We start from the raw sequence: 22,319 nt of genomic DNA, 5'->3' as shown, positions 1-22,319 counted from the left end.
CAGTGAGACTTTTTCATTGGAATTTGTAATGAGTTGGTGTTATATATAATTTTGAAGTATTTTAGATATTTTACAGGAAGATTGATAGGAAATGTTGATATTATTTGTTAACCCTCGGAAGACGGATACTTCGACACTCACGCGGCAGGCAAATGTAGGGTTAAGGTGACTCATAGCAAAAATTTGTTATTCGTGGTGTTCACAGGGGAATATGTGTTCAAAATATTACAAATACGTTTGCATTTATATATACATTTATCATGATTAAGAGCAATTAGTGCATAAAATAGTTGTACGTCTTGTATGATTGTAACATATAAATTTTCTACATACTTCGCACCTTATGCTATGTACAATTGGGTCAAAATGACCTTGCATCCCCAATGCGAGGGTTAGTTTATCAGTTTTGTGTTCTATTATCAGATAACAGAATTATTGGATTGACTAGAGGATTTTATATCTTTTCCAATTTGATATTTGTATTATGATCTACGAATATATATTACATATAAATACACTAAACATAATAAAAATGCCTAAATTTCATTATTATTTTAATGAACAAATGTAATACATTTATCCAATGCACATTTCTATTCTAGTAATTACTTCCAATTTTAAGTGATAAAATTTTCAGAGGGATGATATTACAAAGCAGTATATTTTTTGCTCCTGATACAATTCCCAAAGCATAGCCCAGATGAAAAGCCGACTGTCCGAAATCAATTTTCCTGGAAACGGTGCTCCACAGGCGATTTTCGCGGAAAGCGTCCCTGTTCGGTCGTGCCACCCCTAGCTCGCACGTATTAACACGCGAAATTAATTTGTTCGGCATTAGTCAGCGCGTCTGTGTTCTTCGCGTTTTCCCATAAATCACGAGCAACCGACTGACATCGTTCTCGTCCCAGTTCCTTCGCCGAAGGCCGCGCGTAACAAGGTAAAACGCACATTCATCTCTGCGCAAACTGCAAATACAAGACCGTTGTAGTTCAAGCGCCACCCCTCCCGGCGGTGACAGCAGCCACCGTGGCACGTGCACTCTGAGAAATCAATGATTGTTCGTGGAAGATCATCGTGCACCGCGTATCGCTTGAATTTCAGATTCCTTCGTAGAAAACTGTTTTCTCCACCATTATTGCGAGATATAAAACCTCTCTGGACATGTCAAATTATCCGATGACGGGATTAACGGTGGATCAGTGCTGGATAATGGAGTATCGTTTCGCGAAATCGTAATTATCAGGGTGTCTGACAGAATTGATTCCCCCATCAGTAGATGTCAATATTAGAGATAACCGCGTTGTTCATCCTAGATAATAACTGTAATACATAACCTGGGTACTTCAACTAATGCTGGGTTAATGATTGATTATCGCGTAATTTATTTGATTATTAGATCATGATTCTATGTATGTAAAATATTAATTGGTACATAGGATCATGAATATTATTTATTGGGTGCGTTAAGGGATGGAAAATGATACTATTCGATATAGTATTTATTATTTATTTTGAGTGAAATTATGTATTTTAACATTGAAATATTTAAATATTATAAATGTTCCCTTTCTCTTTTCAGGTAAGAAGTCTAATCAACCAATTGGCCTGTTTTGGAGTGTTGTGAGAGATCTTGTGCAAGCTTAGGCTTAAATTGGTCAGTACAAAATTCCCAAATATTTAGTTATATATTTTGAGATCTTTTTGAATATACAATTTTAACAATCAAATGTCGAAAACTAAGATTTAATAATACATCTATTAGATCATTAGTGACAAAAATCATCATCGAATCGTGTTGATAAATCATTTTAAATTTCCGAGAAACCAATGAACACATGAAACTACTGTACGTCATTAATACTAGTTTTACAAACATTTGTTATACAGTTTATTCTGTTGCTCTTAGAAAGATTGATGTTCGCTCGTTTAGATCTCGGAAATTAAATGTTTAGAAATGTATTATTAGCAAATATATTCGCGTATTGCTTCAATCATAATCAACGTAACTGTTTACCAGAAAATGTTTATAAAATTCAATATGCATCGAATCGACGCGTTCTGTAACCCTAGTGTTGATATTAATAACATTTAATACTTTAATGTCAGAATATTTAAAAAGTATTCATTTCGTCGTGCCATTGTCCGCAAGACAAAAAACAAATTAAAACGAAGGTAACTGCAAATACCGAACAACAGTCGATTAAAAGAAAAGTGGAAACGCGGCAGAATGAGACAAATATTCGTACCAAAAGGGAACAAAAGCGGGTCTACGAATGTAGGCGGAGATTCTAGGCTACGGTTCCCACAGACAATAATTTCGCACGATTATGCAGCGGCCCGACACATTTCCTTTGAGCCCACGTCCCGCGATTCCGTGCTCGACCTCCACTGGAATCTGATTAATCCATCTTTCTTTTCTGATTTCGTTCCGCCGTGACCGCCGCCGATCCAGAAATGAGTCTTCGTGATTCACTTGGATCCTTAATGGAATGATCCGCCGGGGGCGCGTTGATCCTCTTTCGCGTGGATAACGAGGACTCAAAAGCGAAGTTAAAACGAGTTTAGCGCGGCTCCTGTTATTGATTGAAAATCATTCGGCTTTAAATTCAAACGCGGAGCGTTTAGTTCATACGAATACTCGTGTTTGACACTGCAAAAGGAGAAAATTATACGGATTGACCTAAAATCGCTTGAGAACAGTTTTTATTGCGAAAGGACGACGAAATGATGCTAAATTATGCGACAATTTAATTAAAATTCTGTTGCAATCCGTAACACGTGTTACCATTCAACGATTATAATAATTAAAAAGAAAATACCAAGATACTAAATTCCATATAGTTACATCGCGTGAAAATTTATAGAATGTACGTTCCTATATTTTCATTTAAATCATTTGTTTATACTATAGGAAGTTAAGAAAGTATTCATTACCCATTAAAGATTCATTTTACCGTCAAGATATAAAAGATTTAGAATTTCCGAGTTGCTAAAGTTTTCTTGTTAATGATTCAAACGTGATTAAACATTACTGTTGGCCTCAATTAAATTACGAAACTTTTCAAAATATTTGAAGATTCTTGATACATTTATGGGAAAGGGATGACTACTACCTTTCCTTCACGATGAATTTACGATGAACTTTTGATCACCGATAAATTTCGTTGATACATATTCGATGTATGTACTTTCTGAACGATAAATTTGTCGGAATTTTCTTCGCTTAATCTCCTCAACAATGAGAGTACTATAACGAAACAAGCGTAAATTAAGAAGCACCATCTATTTTAACGAACAGTCGAAACGTAAATCGGCGAGCATGTGCATACTGGCAACAATACAATTCCTGTGACTTAATGGCAGGGATTGGCCATGCAATGAAGGTCACTCGAGAGCTAGGTTCCGCTCCCGTTTGTGGTTTTTACAGTTCTACTTATAATCTTTCTCAACGAGAGAAAAGAGCCATTAAATGCGCACGTGCGTCTAAGATAGAATAAAACGCGCGGACGTGTCGATTATCTGAGTGCCTTTCTTTGCAATAACAATTAATAGAAAAGAAATGCCACCATTCCAAAGAATTTTCTGCGCACTAGATTCTTCTCTCAAATTAAAGTCACATAATTATTCCAATTATCATATAGAATTATTATATAAACAGTATACAGAGTTTTATCAAAAATGCAAGTTTGACGAAAAACTACATTCAAGAATTCTATATTCTTTTATATTTCTTAAATTGAAAGCTCATAATCCTTGAAATTATCATCTGTCAAGTCGTGCAATATGAAATGTCAGATTTTGCGGAAGAAAGGAAACCTTATTTGATGTTCTAACAAACGTTTATTTGATGAAAATATGCCCTATTCGATTGAATGCACTTCCACCCACGTGCTTTTAATGAATATTTTCCTTGTCTGAAAAATTCCGCATGTTTACAATGAATAAATTCTACAGAGACATCGTTATAAACTACTGTTTCGGGTTCACCACGCGACTCATTTTACGAAGAACCATCACTAAAACGACATTTTGCAAATCAACTCTGCACTGTTCTTTCATTCACAGCATTGTCTCTAAATACTTTACTTATATTTTGTACGGTTTGTGCAATATTATCTCCAAGTTTAAATTTATAAAAGAAAATTACACGAATATTGGTATCCATGTTTTCAAAAAACAATTATGTACAATTCGGAAAAACTTTATTGCAAAACGTTACTCTGGCAATCAACGATGAAACTGTTTAAGACGTTATATAAAAAACAAAGGAACAACAACAATAGGAATATAAACATTTATGAGTAAAGAGGATCCGACATTTCATATTACACGACCTAATAAAATAGTTACAAGTATAATAGTGCAAATGCAATAGCTAGTTTCTCTACGTAAAGTAAAAGTCCAACGAAACACGCAATCGAATTCAAGGATGTTTAACTTTTGAAAATGTCCCGTTTACAATTCCGTACAGCTGGAACAACGACCATTCTAAATAATGACAGGTTTATGCAGTTACCGTTCCCCTCGACAATGCACACGGCTCACGAAGCAGAACTTTTTTATCCTATTTGCGAATTTCGATTGCCGTGCGTCGACTTTCGCGGCGCGGCCGCCTCGCCCCGTCAATCTTACACGTCTATACGCCGGCAGCTTGATACAAGCCCGAGTTCGCGAAACTCCCCCCTGAAATTCAAAACTTTTTACAATTTTGCTACGATATTTTCCCCTCCCTTCGCCACGGAAACCGAGCAAGCTCGTTCGATAAACACTCGATAAAAGTTTCGCGGCGTTTCATTAGAAGTTCCTGTAACTTAACACTACGGATCTTCCCCCTCCGTGTTCCGCTCGGAAAATTCTTTACCGCCCTTGCGCGATACGCCATTTTCTTTTCAACGGTTGCCCGGCTCGCAAAGAGAAACTACGAGAAGTAGGTCGCCTGAAGTATCGCAATTTATTTTCCCGTGGATTGGAAACACCAGTTATATTTTTTTCTCTTCTGAATTTGCGGAACGGCGCGCGATGCTTTGTGCGATGAAAATGGCGGCAGCAGCAAGATGGCGTTGCTAACATGTTTCACAAGAAAATGGCTGCGACTGAAATATTTAAATGTTAAAATTGAGTAAAACTTATAGCTATTGTTTAATACTTACGAATTCAACATAACAGTCACAATTATTCAGATTTTGTGCACCGAATATAATCATTTGAAATAAATTATCGATTGTTGTGTAAGTTCGAAAAGTAAGTATATGTTTTTCTTTAAAATGTTATTTATGGGGCATGTTTCGAACATTTCAATCTAATTGTACATTCCAAATGCAGAAGTGTTAAAAGAGACGATTGCTTGTACCTTTAAGCGTTTTATTCGGTTTAAGGCCTCTTAAATTGGGAAAAAGCTTCCATAAAATGATTTAACTTTCACGGCGTCAATATAATCGGCAAAGCGAAGGTAGGGACCGATCCGAAATAAAAAAAGGTATAAACCGGGTGAAAGACAGGCTGAAAGCCGTCGCTGGATAAGGGCCAATTCACAGGTCCTGATTCGTTCGGCGTGAATGCGTCCTCGGATGCAACACCGTCTCACGTCCCGCGATGCACCAGGGAGCCAGACAGTCGAAAGCCTCGCCTTTGACTTAAATCTCGTTTGACTCGAAGAAAATTGACTCGGGTTCTACTTGGATCGCATTGTAGAGAAGGGCTGTTCCATTCGCTTGGAATAGGAGCACGCGACAATCTTGTATTTCCTCGAGATACCATTGAAAGTAGATCTATCATTATTCGATGTTCTTCCATTTCTCGTTTCTGTTCGAGTAACTTTATTTATCACTAGATTTACGAATATTGATGTCACGCTTTATCGCATTGTTCCCGGAAAAATATGTACAGTTACTAGGTGCAGATTTATGTAACCCATATAAAAATAGAAACAATGGATGTGTAACTCGATTTTTGACAGATTTATCGATTACTATTCATTGTCAATGAGATACTGTGGCCTAAATATTAAAAAATACACTAGACCGCTATTTTTGAAATACAAAAGTCAAATATATTGCGATATGTATCATTTTTGCCGCCTTCATAAAAGTGATAGACTAAAATTTTCCGATATTGCAGATTTAAAATGTAAAATTATTATAGTTATAAAATAGAAGTTTTTAACGATGAAATAAACTACTCTAAATGCTTTGATTTTGAGAAATAGGGATGAAGAGACGGAAAATAGTGGATCAGCATGTTACAAGGGATGGTTTACTCAGAAATTCCTAACCGCGAGCAATGACACCGACGCGTCGAGTAGCCATAGACATTCATCGCAATCACGAGGCCTCTAGGTTGCTACGTTACCACAGTGTCCAAACAAATGTTATCGATTCAATGTAATGCTGTGTTGAACATGTGTGAATCAAGGGTGCAGTACTCCTTCATTGATCAAACAGTGCGCACGATGTGTAACGTAAAGTTTTTGAAGCCAAGGAAACTAAGACAATTTAGGGATGATATTTTCCTTACTAAAAAAATCTAGAAAAACATCAGAAAATTCTTTTTTTTTTATTTTACATAAGACTCGCCCTATCATTTTTAACTTTTGTTGCTCCTATGTAAATTGATGATTTTAATACTATTAACTGTGAAATTATAATTTTTCATTGTAAAACTTATACGTTACATTTCAATATCACCATTCATCCAAAAGGACTCCATATTTAATAATCTCAAACTCACAATATTAACTTCAAACATCTTCTCGCATTATTTTTTAACCGGTTACCTGTTTTTTATAAATATACTAGTCAGAAAGAAATGGCAGGGATTCATGTTACGACATGTATGCTCGCCCAAAAATAACTAACTGATTAAGGGAATATTCATTTTTAAAATAACTAATTTTATATGTACACATTACTTGAATGAAAATTGTTGAAAAAAATATTTGTAGATATGAACACGTACATGTACCAGAATAAAGTACTTTCAAAGAGGTCACAACAGCTAATTGACACTAGAACTACCGAGCAGTCAAATTAACTTTTAATCTCCTGGAGACATTATAAGAGTGTATTTATTGAGATTTTCATTGTTTTATATTTTAGTTCGTATATTAGTAAATCAGGTTACTTAGTTATTTCTCTGAGAAACTCTTGTATCTTCTCAATGATTGTAAAAGAAGCAATTAGGGATATTTCATTTTGATCTGTCTGATAGCTTTGTTGTTAATATCTTGCTGACCAGTCACGAGTATACTCATGTGCATTGATCCGAGTTATTCATGAGTTTCGTTGTATTTGCACTTACATGATTTTATACTTAAAAACAATATAGAGATTTAAAAGAGAATTTAAAATTGTTTTAAAAAGTACACTTTAAAGATTATACAAATTAAATCATATAATAATGGTAATAAATAAAATAAACATAAAACGTTGAATTCCACCGCAGTAAATTACATAAATTCATTTTCCTGAAAATGAATACAAGTTTACACCCAACAACATAGAAAATAAATCAAGTGCATAGGGTTAATAGTCGCGTTCTACAACACGGAGAAAATGATCTATTACCAAAACGTTCCAATTTATGCGAGCTTATCAAGGGGAACAATACTTTCTACAATTGACTCTTTTGCCGGTGTAATTTGGCACGGTTAGCCCAGGTCGCAGAGTCCAAATCTCCCGGGTCCGCTATTTCAAGCCACTGTGTTCCATTCGTTCCGTGCGTCAGCATCGAACAGCGACCGTTCTATGAAAACGGGACTAGGAAACGAAATTCGACGAACAATTAAAGTGGCGACGGGGAAAGGGCGCCAAGAGGGGGCCGAATATTTCAATGCCGGTGCGCGGCCGTAGATCTCGCGCGGGTCAACATTGAGGGTTCCACTCGTTGCCGCAATTACGTCGTTCCTGAGCAACCATCCATATATCCGTGCATTGCGTCTATCCAGCCGGCATCGGGACCCATCTGTTTCTGGATCGCCGGTTTGAACAATTGGCCGTGTTCGCTGTTTGATACGTGCCCACCGCGGCTCGGTGTTGCCTCGCCACCGCCGGGCCATTGACTCGCGCATTTCCAATTACTGGAAGATGTAATGACGATCCATAAAGGAACACCAGGGAACGCTAAGTTCACTCCTCGCTCTACAATTCACTTCCACGGTCACACTTGTTGACAGTTGTTGTCCTTAATAATTTACTTAACACTAAAACTACCGAGCAATTCAATGAACTTTCTGAAATTTCTCTATAGAAACTCGAAGAGTGCATGTATTGAGACTTTAGTTGATTTACAATTCAGTTTGAGTATTGCCAAATCAATTTTTTTAATAATTTCTCAGAGAAACATCTGCTGTATTTTTAAAAATTGTAAAACGAAGAAATCGGAAATGGGTCATTTTGACCCGTTCGGTAGTTTTAATGTTAACCAGTTAGCTGTTTTTGACAAGTATACTCGTTATGAAGAAATGGCAAAGTTTTATGTTTAGTATACCCGTCCAAAAACAGCTGACTGCGTTTGACGAGTGTTCACATCATCTTAATGTTTGAGATGATACTAGTTCTTTCAACGATGAACTATTTATTTTTTCGGGTAAACTTGTAATTATTCTTTGTTTTGCCTTGGTTTTTCATTAAAATACATCCTAACTGCATTTATCCTGCGTTAAGTACGTACTTCATTTTTTCATTTTATTGCGCGCAAAACGAGAAATTTTTCAAACTAAATTTTCACAGTTAACAGGTTAAGAAACTGATGCATACTGAAGATATCTATTAATTTCAATAGCTATCGACACGAGTCAGATTCAATATAACGAGATAAATTATAACTCATAAAATCGCGATCGTATAATATCATATATTAGAAATTTCCTGTGGCGCATTACCATTGATTACTGTATCTAGTATTATTTCTTTAAAGCATTTATTTCTTCAAATTATTAACACTTTAAAAAGTTTATATTCACGTATTATCTATTATAAGATCCGAAGAACTGATTGTGATGTAATGCAGAGTAACAGATATAAAACGCGGTTTACCATTTTCGCGTAATTCGAGGCGTTCAGATGCAAGTGTTTTGCATAGACGGAAGAGAAAAAAGGGTGATGAAAGGAAGTCCTAGAATTAGTCCGGGGCGAGCAATTATTAACGAAGGCTTATCCATGCAACTGAGATCCGTGTTTTCAGCTTGTACCTACCTACTACAAAACATGTTTCAAGGTGATAAATCCTCGGAGTAATTGAGTACCGTGTGCGGATGAAAAATTCAGCAAAGAGAAACCTTGAAGCGTTTTCTTCTAGCATTGTTTTCTGGAGTTTCGGAGGGAAGGTTAAATGCCATCCATTTCTAGAGCCGTTGTGGCAATTATAAAACTGAGTGGAACTTGCTGGCTAGGAAGGACGATTTATCCTCTAATGAAAAGCGGCGATAAATCGGTCACTGGGAGGAAAGTTTTTGTCAAGTGTCCATTATCGTGTTCCTATTGATTGATACTGATACCAAGTACATTTCATTCGAATTAAGAATAATTGATTTTATCGAATTACGTTCAACAAACACTTAAAAAATTTCATTCTGATTTTATCTTATTTAATAAATTTATTTTATCTAATAAACAGTGATTGTCTGTAAAGTCTAAAATATCAAATAAAACCGATAATAATTGTTATTCCAGTGTCAATATAAAAAAGCATTAAGCATTTATCAAACAGATAAAATAAGATCAAAGAAAATAATATAAGGACTTTCATGTATTTCAACGTGGAACATTTTCTGCTGTCTAGCAAGATTATTTTGCAAACAGAAGCATGTCTACATAACAGTAAACTTCTACGCAGCCCTCGAAAGCCTGAATTTGCATAAAAATCTGCGGTCCACTGTCCATCCTTCGGATCCATCGAACTCTCGCGAACAAATAAACTCAATCTGCATAACAAAACTTCCTGGTACAACTTTTGAATACCAGAAGCTCTTATAAGGGAAGTTCGAAGAAGTAACAACAAACTTTAATGGTGTCGTTCGAAGCTGTACTGGGAGTGACCCGAATTACGGATGTTCAGACGATAACATTATCGTTAACGGCGCCCACGCCCGGTAGCTCCGCGCGGCACGCCGCGGCGAGGCGATTAGCGTATTAGCGACCGATGACGGTTCTCGAGCGTTCGGTGGCCTGGAGTTGCAGGAAGCGGATATCTCACGGCCTGCAATCTCGGTGCGACCTTCATCTAGAGCTGCTACTGTCTGCAGATTTTTATGCGCTTGTGGGAAATTTAACAGTGCAAACTGCATTGAATGCGTTAAGATACAAAAAATATATAAAATATCCGAAGCGTAATGCTTTCTATCATATTTGTCGAAAAAAAACCATCTTATATAGAGTAATTCTACTGTTTTACTTATAGTAAAATAATTTAAAATACAAAAGTGAGACAGCGAAGTAATTACTAATTTAAAATAGTTATTTTAATTAATTTTAATTAATTAGTTTAAATTAAACATCTTCGTTTTTATACGAAGATAATAGCCTACACTTTCTGCTTCGCACACTTTAAACTACTTAACTCTAGCATCAACTATTTCGTAAGATATTTAAGTACTTGAGTACTCAAGTAAATACCCAGTTAACTGTTCGTGGACCTATATCAAAATACAGTTTGCACTCAATTTTATTCCGATATTTATTTATTTTATTTATTATATAGGTCATAATCCCATCATGCAGAAGTACTTTAGTGCTTCACAAGTGTCCTTAAACAACTGAAGTGCCATATTAACCTACAATCGAATTAAACAACGTCGGTGCAAGCTCCCGAATGAAAGACCAAGAACACTTCGGACAGTGAAGGGTTAAAGGTACTTAGCGTACCTTCGAAGTCGACGCCGATCGGGCCCTCGAAGCGAATCCGAAGGACGAGGAAGGTGAGGCCCGCGCGAGAGGACGCTGTCAATGACTTTGGCGTGCCGGAGGAAAAGTAAATATAGCACAGCGACCAAACCAGTTCTCTTAAAATAACTCGCGGTCCTAAGGAGCGCATTCTCCATCGCGTCGCCGGCTTTTTGGTACCGGAGAATGCGCCGCGGATCGCCACCGAAAAACAACGTTGTCGCCGGCCTATCGCGGCGCGCCAGGACATTTGCGCCGCTGGCCCGACGCGTTGCCCCCTCGAGGACTCGTCTCTGAGTCAGCCGGTTTGTCATTAGACACGTGATAAAATTGAACATAGACATGCTATTTTCAATGTAGCACAGGTGTCCGATCGTTCGACTTCTCTGGAGTATACCGAGGAAAGAAAAAATTGATTTGGATCGCATATAACATGTAGGTTAATCCTAAATGAAATGGCCCTTAACCCCTTGTCCTGTAATATCGTGTTAGACTCATGGTGAGGATTTAAAATAGGATTTAGCAAATATAAATATCACTTAATCCCTTGACCTACAATATCGTGTAAGACTCGCGGTGAAGGTTTCAAATAGAATTTAACAAACGTAAATATTATTGAATTCATTTGAAAGCAAGTAATATATTATTGCTCTGTTATCAATGAGTATATCTTCGAGCACACGTTGACGTGGAATAAGACTGTAATTTTCTTTTATTTTCAATAAATTATTAAGAACAAAGTAGTTAAATAGATCACAGTTCAGAAAGAAATCATGGGGCAAGGAGTTCATTTTTCCAAGTCTGAATTGAATATTATTTTTCTATTCTTAATTATAATGCTTCTGGGTAAACGTGGATATAGAAGAAGTGTAGAATTTTCCCTTTTTTCTAATTAATTATGCATTATAAAATGTCTCTGTTTGAGCACAATTGGGAAAGAAATTACAGAATAAAAGGTTAAATATGTATATTTCCAATTGTTTCTAGCGGTACTACTTTTTATATGTATGTATTTTTATAAAAATATTTTCTGTTTTGTTAGGTGTTAATGATATTTATAATGTAGCAGTTCTTTGAAAAAAATGGACCATCTGTCCTGGACTTACCCTATTTGTCTAAGTTTCTATAAATTGTTGCTTCTGTTAATTGATATGTTATATACATGCGATATACGTACGTAGAACTTGTATTTATGTATTGAAATATTTTTATACTGGAAAACATTTATTATACACCCACAGAAAGGTAAATGATTTAATATTCCTGGAATATAAGAATGGCTTATGAGGTAAATACTGCTCCCTACATTAAACAAAAATACTCAATAAAAAAGAATTGAAGGAGAATTAATATTGACATTGCAAACAATATCAGAAGTGTATTTATATAATATTGCACGCGCGCTGTTCACGGAATTTTCTGCAATATTTGGAATCTTTTCATAAAAATTCAAACGTTGTAATTTTACCATTTCGCTATCCTGTCCGTTTACATATCACAGTTTAAACCGTACTGTTTGAACAAAGTATTTATATTTATTCAAACAGATGAAATTATAAATATTGACATATAATGCGCAATGTAAAACACAAAACTGTCATATTTGTAGAACTGTTAATTTCTCACCTTTCGCAACCGTCGCATTTAATTAGAAGCGAACGAATCGTTTAAAGAATCAACTTTAATTTTGTCTAAGCTAAGTTTGTTTCCGAGCGGGGGTACTTTAAATTCCAGGTCAACAGGATAAAACTGTCTTTGTTATTTTCGTGAACGTTTATTCTGGCTTTCCTAGGTATTTTTAGCTGTGACGCTACTTACCACAATTTACTGTTGTAAGTCTTACAAACTCTATATATTTAACTTACATTCATGAACTTCGGTAAAATGAATAATTACTGCTTCACCATTCATTGTCAAAGAGACTTTATTAACGGTAAATTTTAAAAATATAACAAACATTTAACCTTTTATTTCCACTTTCGATTTTTAAATATCAGGAACCCTTAAGAAACTTTTAACCATTAAATAAACTTTCACACATTCTTCACAAAAAATTCAAAATCAATTATTTAACCCTTTATGAAACGTCATTCTTGATACATGAAATAATCCTACTTCTACGGAATTAAAAATATTGCTAATTAGAAGCTACAAAGGACAAACTGACCACGTTCTGACTCTAAAGAATCTCCTCCCTTTTCTTTTCTTCCCTCCATGGCTCGAATTTTCATAGACACGCATTTTCGTTTTAAAGAGAATATTTATGAAAGAACTTCAACTTGAATTTCAAAAGCTGCACTTTGACCTACCCTTAAAAATTCAATATGTATGCATACCATGCAGGATGCATTTTAAGCAACAATTTAAACGTAAAAAAAGAATCGCGTTATACTCAGGAAAATGGCATACATAAAATGGCAAAACTTCTTCGAGTAGAGAAATAAGTACCTATGTACTTATATCTACGTCCCAATTCGAACTAATGTATCACCGGGAAATCAGCTTCTCATCATGCCACGAATTACTCTCCGCTCTGTATGCGAGTACGTATTTACTTATTATATTAACCTCGGCTTCGTCTAGCGGTTTAAACTGTCAGCGCGAGGTTTCCTCGGGGAATTCGCCGATTAGTTTGCAGTCGGCCGATGTGTGTCACGTAACTCGGAAGATTCAGCGGTTCCGGATCTGTTCCACGACGGACAAAATTTCCGGGACGGGCGCAATCACCGAACGTAAACACGTGTATTCTAATTAGCAATTAAACCACGTAAATGTTGGAAACGGAAGTCTCGAGCTTGATCATTAGTTAGCAGGCTTCTTCGAGGACTTTCGAATATTGCTTAGACAAGATTTAGATAAAATTGTTTAGACAAAATATTTCTCACAAAATAATACCAATTTAATTATACATAATATTTCTTACATTACATATTTCTTGTTAACACTATTTAAAGAATTCTAAAATTATCTAATACACTTTCTTTTTATATACTTCTTTTCACGTGTGATTTCCTTATTTTCTCTTCTATAATTATTCGTTTACTCATTACTGTAGCAATTAAATATTGTAATTAGAAAAATGTTTATTTTCTTTGTTTCTTTCGTTAAGTGTTAAATGAATGATAAGTAAATATTAGTAAAAATAATAAATGAAAATGATAAGAATAACAAATAAATATTTCAATTATACAAATATTTACTTTTCCAATTGTTGTTCATGGAATCTCAAGTGAGGGTGGTTTCCTCGAATTTGCAGAAAACTTCTGACGCAGTTATTGCATCCATTCCGGGGCGTCCTGCGTACTCTCTTGTCCCCCTTTCTCCATCATGTTCTTCGTATCGCGTCCCTCTTCTCCCTTTTCTCGGCCAGCAACTCCTTCCGCCGAGCATAAATAAAATAAGAGCCTTCCGACGCTTAGCAAGCCCTAACCGCGCAAGTTATGCACTCGGTGGGTAAATTGATATGTCACCGACAGTGTTAATAAAGTTAATCGGGTATGCGAAGTAAATTAAAGGTGTCGACACGCAGCTAGGGTTAACGGAAACCCGGACTGCTCAAGGTCAACATTTTTACGCATTTGCGATTTGCATCGGATCCCTTTGACAAAGAGAAAAGGTACCGAGCGCTGAAATCAGCGATGTAGAATTTGCACGTGACTTTATTGATAGAATAACCCTTTCGTTGCTATATTTTATACTTTTGTGCGAGTACTGTATATTCAGCATTTTTGTTGAATAAATTTCTTACGTGTCAAAAGATTACCGTTAAGTAAATTTTTTTGGATATTACCATATTACTAAAATAATTACCAATTCACTAAACTAATTAGTGAAATATACAATACTTATAGTATTTACAAAATATACAATAATAGAATTTTATTGTATACAGAAAAATAGTAATACATCAAAACTCACCCCTTCAAGTAGAGAATAATTCGAACGTACAAAATGGGAACTAAATTCCAAAAGAAAAAGGAGCATCAAAGATATTCTTTCCCAGAATACGAATATAAATACACTACAACCACGCAATACTCAAAAATAACCGCTCCACGAGTCACAGAACAATAAAAAGAAAATTCGAATCATCCGCATCACTTCGAGCAATCCATTCCTTACTCGAAACGATAACTTTCCCGTCAAACGGCATTAAAATATCCGAAACAATCGTCATTTTTCTCGAGACACAACTCCAAAAACAACCCACACGTTGCCAAACGTCGACACAGTGCTTCTAAGGTTTCCAGAACAAAGTTGGACAGTCCGGGGCGACAGCTCGAAAAAAAGTTCCACGAAAAATTCGAGTTTCAGTTCGAAAACTTCTTTCGGGCGGAACGGTGCCGGATACACTGTCAAAACTCGCGAGAACTCGTCGATCCGACCACGCGGAAGACAATCGTCGTTGACAAATCTCCCTTGGACCATGTAGTACCACGTTGAATCCGTGAAATTAGAGATATTCGTCGGCGGTAATATTCGCGCGTGCAATTTCCCTCGGCCGTGTTATTTCGTCGTTGATTCCAGGTTACAATGCTCCCTCGGCCTCCCTCTGTCCCAGGCACCACGCCAAGTTGATTTTGATCTCCGGCGAGAACAGCCGTTCTCGTACAACACTTGAGGCCCGTTGCGCTCTCGTGACCGTTTGTCTCGGAATCATGTCGCGCGTTGTACCTCATTGTTGGATCGCATCGACACGGCTCGCTCTTCGGTGAATCTTCGCGCGCTTCGGAGACTTCGATCGAAAACTTCGGTTCTCTAGAGCTGGTGAAGTTTCAAGTGTCACGGCTGATCAGAGAGCGCGTCGCGCGTCGTTCGAGAACAACGTCGAACCTGTACTCCGCCGTTTCGATCGGAATTAACCCTTCAGGGACGACGAACGGTACTGAATCTGATATGCCGCGGCTTTACTTTATTAACATTAAAATTACCGAGCAGTTGAATTGACTTTTTGAAATTTCCCCATGCATCTGCTGAGACTTTAATTGATTTACAATTCAGTTTGCCTAGTGATGGATTAATTTCTTTAACCCTTGTCCCTGTGGTTTCTTTCACAATTGTGCTTGACAGAACTACTTTATCGTTAATAATTGATTAGAAAAAGAAAAAATTTGATGTTTGTGTCTACGTTTATACCAGAAGTCTACCATTGATAATAGAAAAGAAATGTCTAATGCATATTAAAAACAATTAACTAATATGTACATTTATCAAATTCAATTGAAGATTTTCATCACAAATCTGACACAATATTATGGAGCAAGGGCTTAATGCAGTTAGTACATTATTTTTGCTTTATAAAATATATCGAAGTTTAAAATTCCTTATCCAGTTTTTTAAAACAGTCGACGGATAATTTAAATTTCCACGAACAATTAACACCTAATAATAGTAATGACACCTTTCATAGCCTCCGTTTTTATCACAGTAATTATTCTTCATCGGAACGTGGTATGTGTTACCTCACTATCAGTACAAAAGAAACGACATACAGGTTTCATTTAACTGTTCTCCAAACTGTGTCCAGCTTTGCAATCGATGTATCATCGGCGTCATAATTACTCATAAATTATTAATCTCGTGCAACAGCGAGTACAAAGAATTAGGCGCGCAATGGTCGAAGACACGTGAATCGCGCGGCTCTTATAGAAACGGCGGTATGTTTATGACCGAAGGCTGCAGTTATCTTATCCGAGAAGACATGTTGCGCACGCAGCCGTGCAGGACATTACACAAAAGCGAAGTAATGGGGCGTCTATAACTGCACGAGGCGTTCGAAATTGCAGTACACCATGATAAACTTCTCGGCGATGCCTCGCGGACGAGGCATCGAAGGTTTCCGATTCATGCAATCACCTCACGTCCATCCGTTATTCAAAGCCGATGGTAATATAAGCAGGCTAATTCAGTCAGGAGAGCCGGCTAATTCAGCCGAGAGATATTATTTCCGAATAGTCTCGCGAAATAGGCCATTCGAATGCCGCTCGAGCGCTGCATACGCAATTTATTCCCGAACCGAGCCGAGGAAAACTTTACTGGCATTAAATTTTAAGATCTGTCCTAGAAGGGTGGTGTTACAATCCCTTCCGAAGGGCTTCTGTTCCGAAGAGAAATAAAGAAGTTGTTTCATTTGTCAAGAAGACGTCAGGTTTCCGAAAGTTTGCGAGTCGTTAGAATCCCTCGTTATTTCCTCTGCGTCGCGTGGCACACGGCCGCCATATTGGAGCAATATATTTGTCGAAGTTTCGGAATATTATTCTACAAAGATTAATCTTTCTTGTTCCGAATTGAATTTTTCAATGTTCAAAACTTTTGTGAGATAAAAGTGAAAAATTAATAGGTAGGAATGTTGTATAAAGCGACTTTTATATTTTTCGAAATATATTCTGTAGTGTAAAGGTTTTATAGGTAGGTGCAATTTAAATATTCCTAATTTACTGAAGAATTTAGAGATTTCTCATTGCAATTATTTCTATTTCGATATGGGAATAATTTTTGTTATTGCATAAGAATGTACAATCATCCTTTACTTGGAAGCACACTTAACAAGAGTAATTTGAGTGTATTTATCGATTTCAGGAACCGCATTATCTAATCTCTGAAAGAATCTGTTTAAAAATGTGATCAATACATTTAATACGCATTAGAAGTAATGTAATGTACAGTTAAATATTTCTATAATTACCTCTGAAATGAGGATAACAAAGAAGATAGGTGATTAACGAAATTCTTCTGACAAATATTCCTTTTATGCCGGAACACTAAAAGTATTTTAATTTCCTTCTTAACGGGATATCAATTTTTAAATAACATTGTATTACGCTTTAAAAGTATTGAAATATTATTCCCCGAATATCTCAATATTTGTTTTATTAAAATTCGAATTGCAAGTGCTTCGTATAAATTTAAATTGAGCTCACAAAAGGTTAACAATGTTTATCGAAGCTAACGCCAATTTATTCAATCAAATATTTCCCCGACAATTGACACTTAATACATTCATACTAAAAATACGTTTGCCCGGCAAACCGTAAGTAATCGCTATTAATATATATCTACGCAAATTTCAGTTAGAGTGTAAATAAAGTATTTTATATAATTAATTGATATTCAAAATGCACTGAATTTCATTGACCGTTACAAATTTTCTTTTTAAAAGTTCTAATCAATTAAAAGTTAATTCAACGAACGATTAGAACTTACATTTTGTACGCGTCCAACGAGCGTTTGTGTGAGTGAACAGTGAAGCAAGATGCATGCCGCAACGGATCTTGTAGAGCGTATTCTTATATCACTTAGTTACCGTTGATAATGGCGCTAGGAGGATGCCATCACTTGCCGAGTATTCGACGACAGTTCGAGTTCAGCATAAGAGCATAACGAGGTGTACCGGTTCTTCCACCAGTTATGAGCCAAGGAATTTCACTATGTTGTTTATCGCCCGAAGGTTTATGTATTGGAACTTCGTTGTCCTGGTATTTCTTGCTGATATAGGTAAAGCAACATACGGGAAGTTTATACGGACCGAGAAATATGCGATCGTTCGCGTGTTCAGCGTATAGATCTTCCCATTTTATCGAATAGGAATGCTTTACTATCAACGATTCCCCGAAAGATCGATACTTCCAATCGCTGTCTATTAATAGCACCATAAAGGATCTCAACTATTTACAGGTAGCTATTTCTTTTATCGTTTACGTCGATTTAGTAAATTATAATCAAATTAGCTTTTACTATCATTTGTTAAAAAAATTAGCTTCCAAAATCTAAATTAAAATAGTGTCTCTAATATCTAAGACTTTACGAAAACGAACAAAAGAGCTCAGCCCTTGATACGTAATTAAAAGAAGCAACTGGTATATAACTTAATGACACCGTATATCGAAATTGAAAACCAAAGTCTCTTTAACACTGGAATTATCATACCAATCAAAGTGACTGGTTTCCGTCTTTTCGATGCGTAATTATTATCTTCGAAGCCTTAAATATGCTCAATGATTTTGAAAATAAATAGTTTCACTTGAATACTACAACAAATACGCGAATGAACCGAAAATAATCTATTGTTACAATTTTTATAGGGATTACATATCAATCGTATTAAATGCTCAGTAGTTCTACTGTTAAAGCGAGCTGAAATCTAAAAATCAAATCAACTCAACCTACCGTCATAAAATTTTTAAACGAAACCCACAGTCTCAAACCAATTCTCTCAAGCCACTTCTAGAAACCATAACACTAAAACTACCGAGCAGTTAAATCGAATTTTTGAAACTTCTTTACAGAAACTCCAAAGGTGCATCTATTGAGACTTTAATTGATTTACAATTCAGTTTGCCTAGTGATGGATTAATTTCTCTAACCCTTGTCCCTATGATTTCTTTCACAACTGTGCTTGATAGATCTACTTTACTGTTAATAATTGATTAGAAAAAGGAAAGAGCTTGATACTATGCCTACTTTTACTCCAGAGGCTAACGATTGATAACATAAAAGCAATATTTCATTTATATTCAAAAAAGGTAAATAACATTTAGATTTATAAAATTCAGTTTAAAATTTTCATCGCGAATCTGACACTATGTCATAAGGCAAGAGGTTAATAATTTCTCAGGGACATTTGTTATCTTTTTAATAATTACAAAAAGAAAGCATCAGGAATGGGTCACTTTGACTCGTCTGGTAGTTTTAGTGTCAAAGACCCATCTCCCATTCAGAACATCAATGCCAATTCCTCCACTCTCACCAGTCCCAAATTACCAAAAACCGCCAACCACAGCAAACCACTGCACCCATAAACGTGGGGCATAAGCAGCGAAATAAATCAACGGACCGCTTCACCGTCCGTGCACCTTGCTTTTCCCACGTGCTTCCCGAGGCGCACCGCCGAAAAATCCCGATCCCGTCGACGGCCGACTCGGAATGCCGGCGGGAACGAGGTTCCGGCGTACCCGCGATAAAAGCCCGTAGTAAAATTCCTGGGTACCGCGGTGTGTGCCGGTACACGCCCCCACCTTACGGTCCCGAACGGTCGCCAAGTGGTCGACAGCTAACGAGCCGGTACGGAGCAACGCGTATGAGTATACACGTTCTACGTGCAGGTTCCCTAGGTAGCGAGCGAGCGAGCGAGTGAACGCGCGCGCGCGCGCGACGTGCAGTCACCGACTCGGCACGCACACACGTTGATCTGTTGGCGGTGTGTAGCGACGCCGGCACGCGGCCACCGGCTCCGAAAGAAGTTCCACGCCGAGGCGAGCGGAGTCTCGGGCCTCGGAGTCGCGGAGCTGCAGCTCAGCTGCTTAGCCACGCCGCCTTGCTGTTGCCGGACCAGGCATTCCGAGCATCTTCTGGAATAACTGAGGGAACGCGGATCGAGACGCTCGGCCGCGGGACGCCGTTTTTCGGGGTTATCACCTGTACACAGGATCCTTTCAAGGATTCACCAGGATAGAGGACTTGTTGCTGCTGACAGTAGCTAATGGGACCACCCCGAATTCCGTTAGAGGATCGCTGTTCGGTTATTTGTGATAATAGAGGATACACAGGTGACTTCCGTGTAAGTTTCGGCAGATTCCAGTGAAGTTGTAAGAGACTTTAGGCGATCTAGTCTAAAGGTTGTTGGATAAGGACTGTTCAAAGGTCCCCTGTTTTCATGAACCTTCTGAAGTGAGAGTTGTTAAGTGATTCGAGTAGAATCCCGAAAGAGCTCACCGGGGGACTAGTTACAGGAGAGTCAGTGGCGCGAGTGCAGTGACGCTGAGTTTGATTAATCCCGGAGCCGAAGGTGCGCCGAAAATTCCAGCGGTGTAAAACTCGTCCTTCCGAGTAGCCGAGCGACCGGCCAGCTACCCGTGGCTCGCGCTCAAAGGAGCCCCCAACAGCTTTCCGTGGCGCAGTTTCGAGGAATTTCGACGGAAAGATACTTGCCATCCCGCGCGGAATCCTTGGAGTTGCTCGGAACTCGAAACGACGTGCTTGCCCCGATACCTGTGTACGTGTGTACACCGGCTTAACCGCATGCGGACCATTCTCCAAACATTTGCCGAACATTTTTCAACAAACTCGAGCTTCCGCTGGAAAAGGAGAACGTATCGCCGGGCACGGGAGGAATAAACGGGGAGCGTCGGATCGCATTCGGCCCGCGAAAGGCATTTGCATGGTTCGAAGGCCAGGTGATTCATTCGCGTCGCAAGAACACCGAAAATCTCTCTACCTGACGTCCAAGGCCCCTGCCGCGGCCCGGCCTGCGTATTGTCCCGAGATTTAAAGCCCATTCCACCTAGCCGACTCTCGTTTCCTCGGTAGACGAACCTCCACGGTCAACTAATAATCCCCTGGCCATGGGAACTCGCCGAAACCCTGTCCCCAATAGCGTAGCAGTTGAATAAAACGTTCGCTTGCAGCACCAGCTCGAATCCGAAATTGGAGAGGTCGGTGCCAGTGCGGCGTTTGGATCATAGGTTACCGGCTGGACCGTTAGCACGCACGGCGGACAACTCTTACGTGTCTTCGGTGCCTGGGCCTCGGGCTAACCGAGTCTCTATCCCCGCGAGGGACCCGAAGCGTTCGGGGAACGCAACGCCGTTAATTAATGCGGAATTAACGGATAACGCCGATACGCCCGCGTAATAAGGAGCTCGGACACCCGGGAATCATGGAATACCGGGGATTCAATTACCTGCCGTGACTGTGACCGTTGCCGATGGGTCGGGCTCGTTTGAATAATTCCGCGCCCCGGCGCGAACGTGATTAATATTTATGCATCTTCGGGTAATTTGTAAGCGGTGAACTTACTTCGATTTCAGACGCGCTCGAGGTGGAGCCGATGATATCATTCACAGTGATTCCGATGGTGTTACCGCTTGGAATTCGAGAATGAATGAAGTAGTTTCGTGATTTTCAAACGCGTATCTTTTGGATTTCGTTGTTCTAGTGTAATTGGAGTTTAATTAGGTAATTGTTGCAGTTGAGTTTTCTTTTTATGCAGGATACGATTTTACGAGCTGGATCTTGGGTACTTTAACATCGTTCGGTTGAGTTGGTGGACATTTTTGTGCTTCGATTTGTGCTGAAATATTTTCTGTTTTACAGTTTAAATGATTGAACAGTGTATTTACATAGTATAGTTTGAACTGTTTGGGGACAGTTAGAGGAAAGGGAAAAAGAGTTCGTTTCGCAATTTAGAACTCTCTGGCTCGATAAATTATAAATTAAATTACGGGTTTTATAAACTGGGTTAGCGAAGTATATTATCGGTTCCACGGAGATTCTGTTTATAAACAACGTGTCGAATACAAACTTCTCTCCAAATCGATCGATCGGTCGTCGAGGCAGATAAGGACCGAGCAGCGAATTGATTGCTGACAATCGTGGTTCAATCAAGTCGCCTATAGAAAAAGGACAAGGAGACAAAGAGGCCGAGCGATTTCAACTGTTGCTCGT

At 38.0% G+C, this 22,319-nt stretch overlaps 1 protein-coding gene and 1 long non-coding RNA gene across 8 annotated transcripts in view; both read left to right on the top strand.

Annotated features, from left to right (window-relative positions):
* Positions 1-11,415, top strand: part of LOC143174917 (uncharacterized) — a 48,408-nt gene extending 36,993 nt beyond the window's left edge. For both annotated transcript variants that reach the window (XR_012999411.1, XR_012999412.1), the window contains exons 2-3: positions 1,580-1,654; positions 10,696-11,415. This is a non-coding gene — a long non-coding RNA (uncharacterized LOC143174917). The remainder of the gene's footprint in view (positions 1-1,579; positions 1,655-10,695) is intronic.
* The window catches only part of LOC116427857 (uncharacterized), a 165,027-nt gene that overhangs the window by 59,346 nt on the left and 83,362 nt on the right, over positions 1-22,319 (top strand). The window lies entirely within an intron of this gene.

The sequence above is a fragment of the Nomia melanderi genome, chromosome 9 (genome assembly GCF_051020985.1).
Source record: "Nomia melanderi isolate GNS246 chromosome 9, iyNomMela1, whole genome shotgun sequence".
Taxonomy (NCBI): Eukaryota; Metazoa; Arthropoda; class Insecta; order Hymenoptera; family Halictidae; genus Nomia; species Nomia melanderi.
This window is presented reverse-complemented; position numbering and strand designations above follow the sequence as displayed.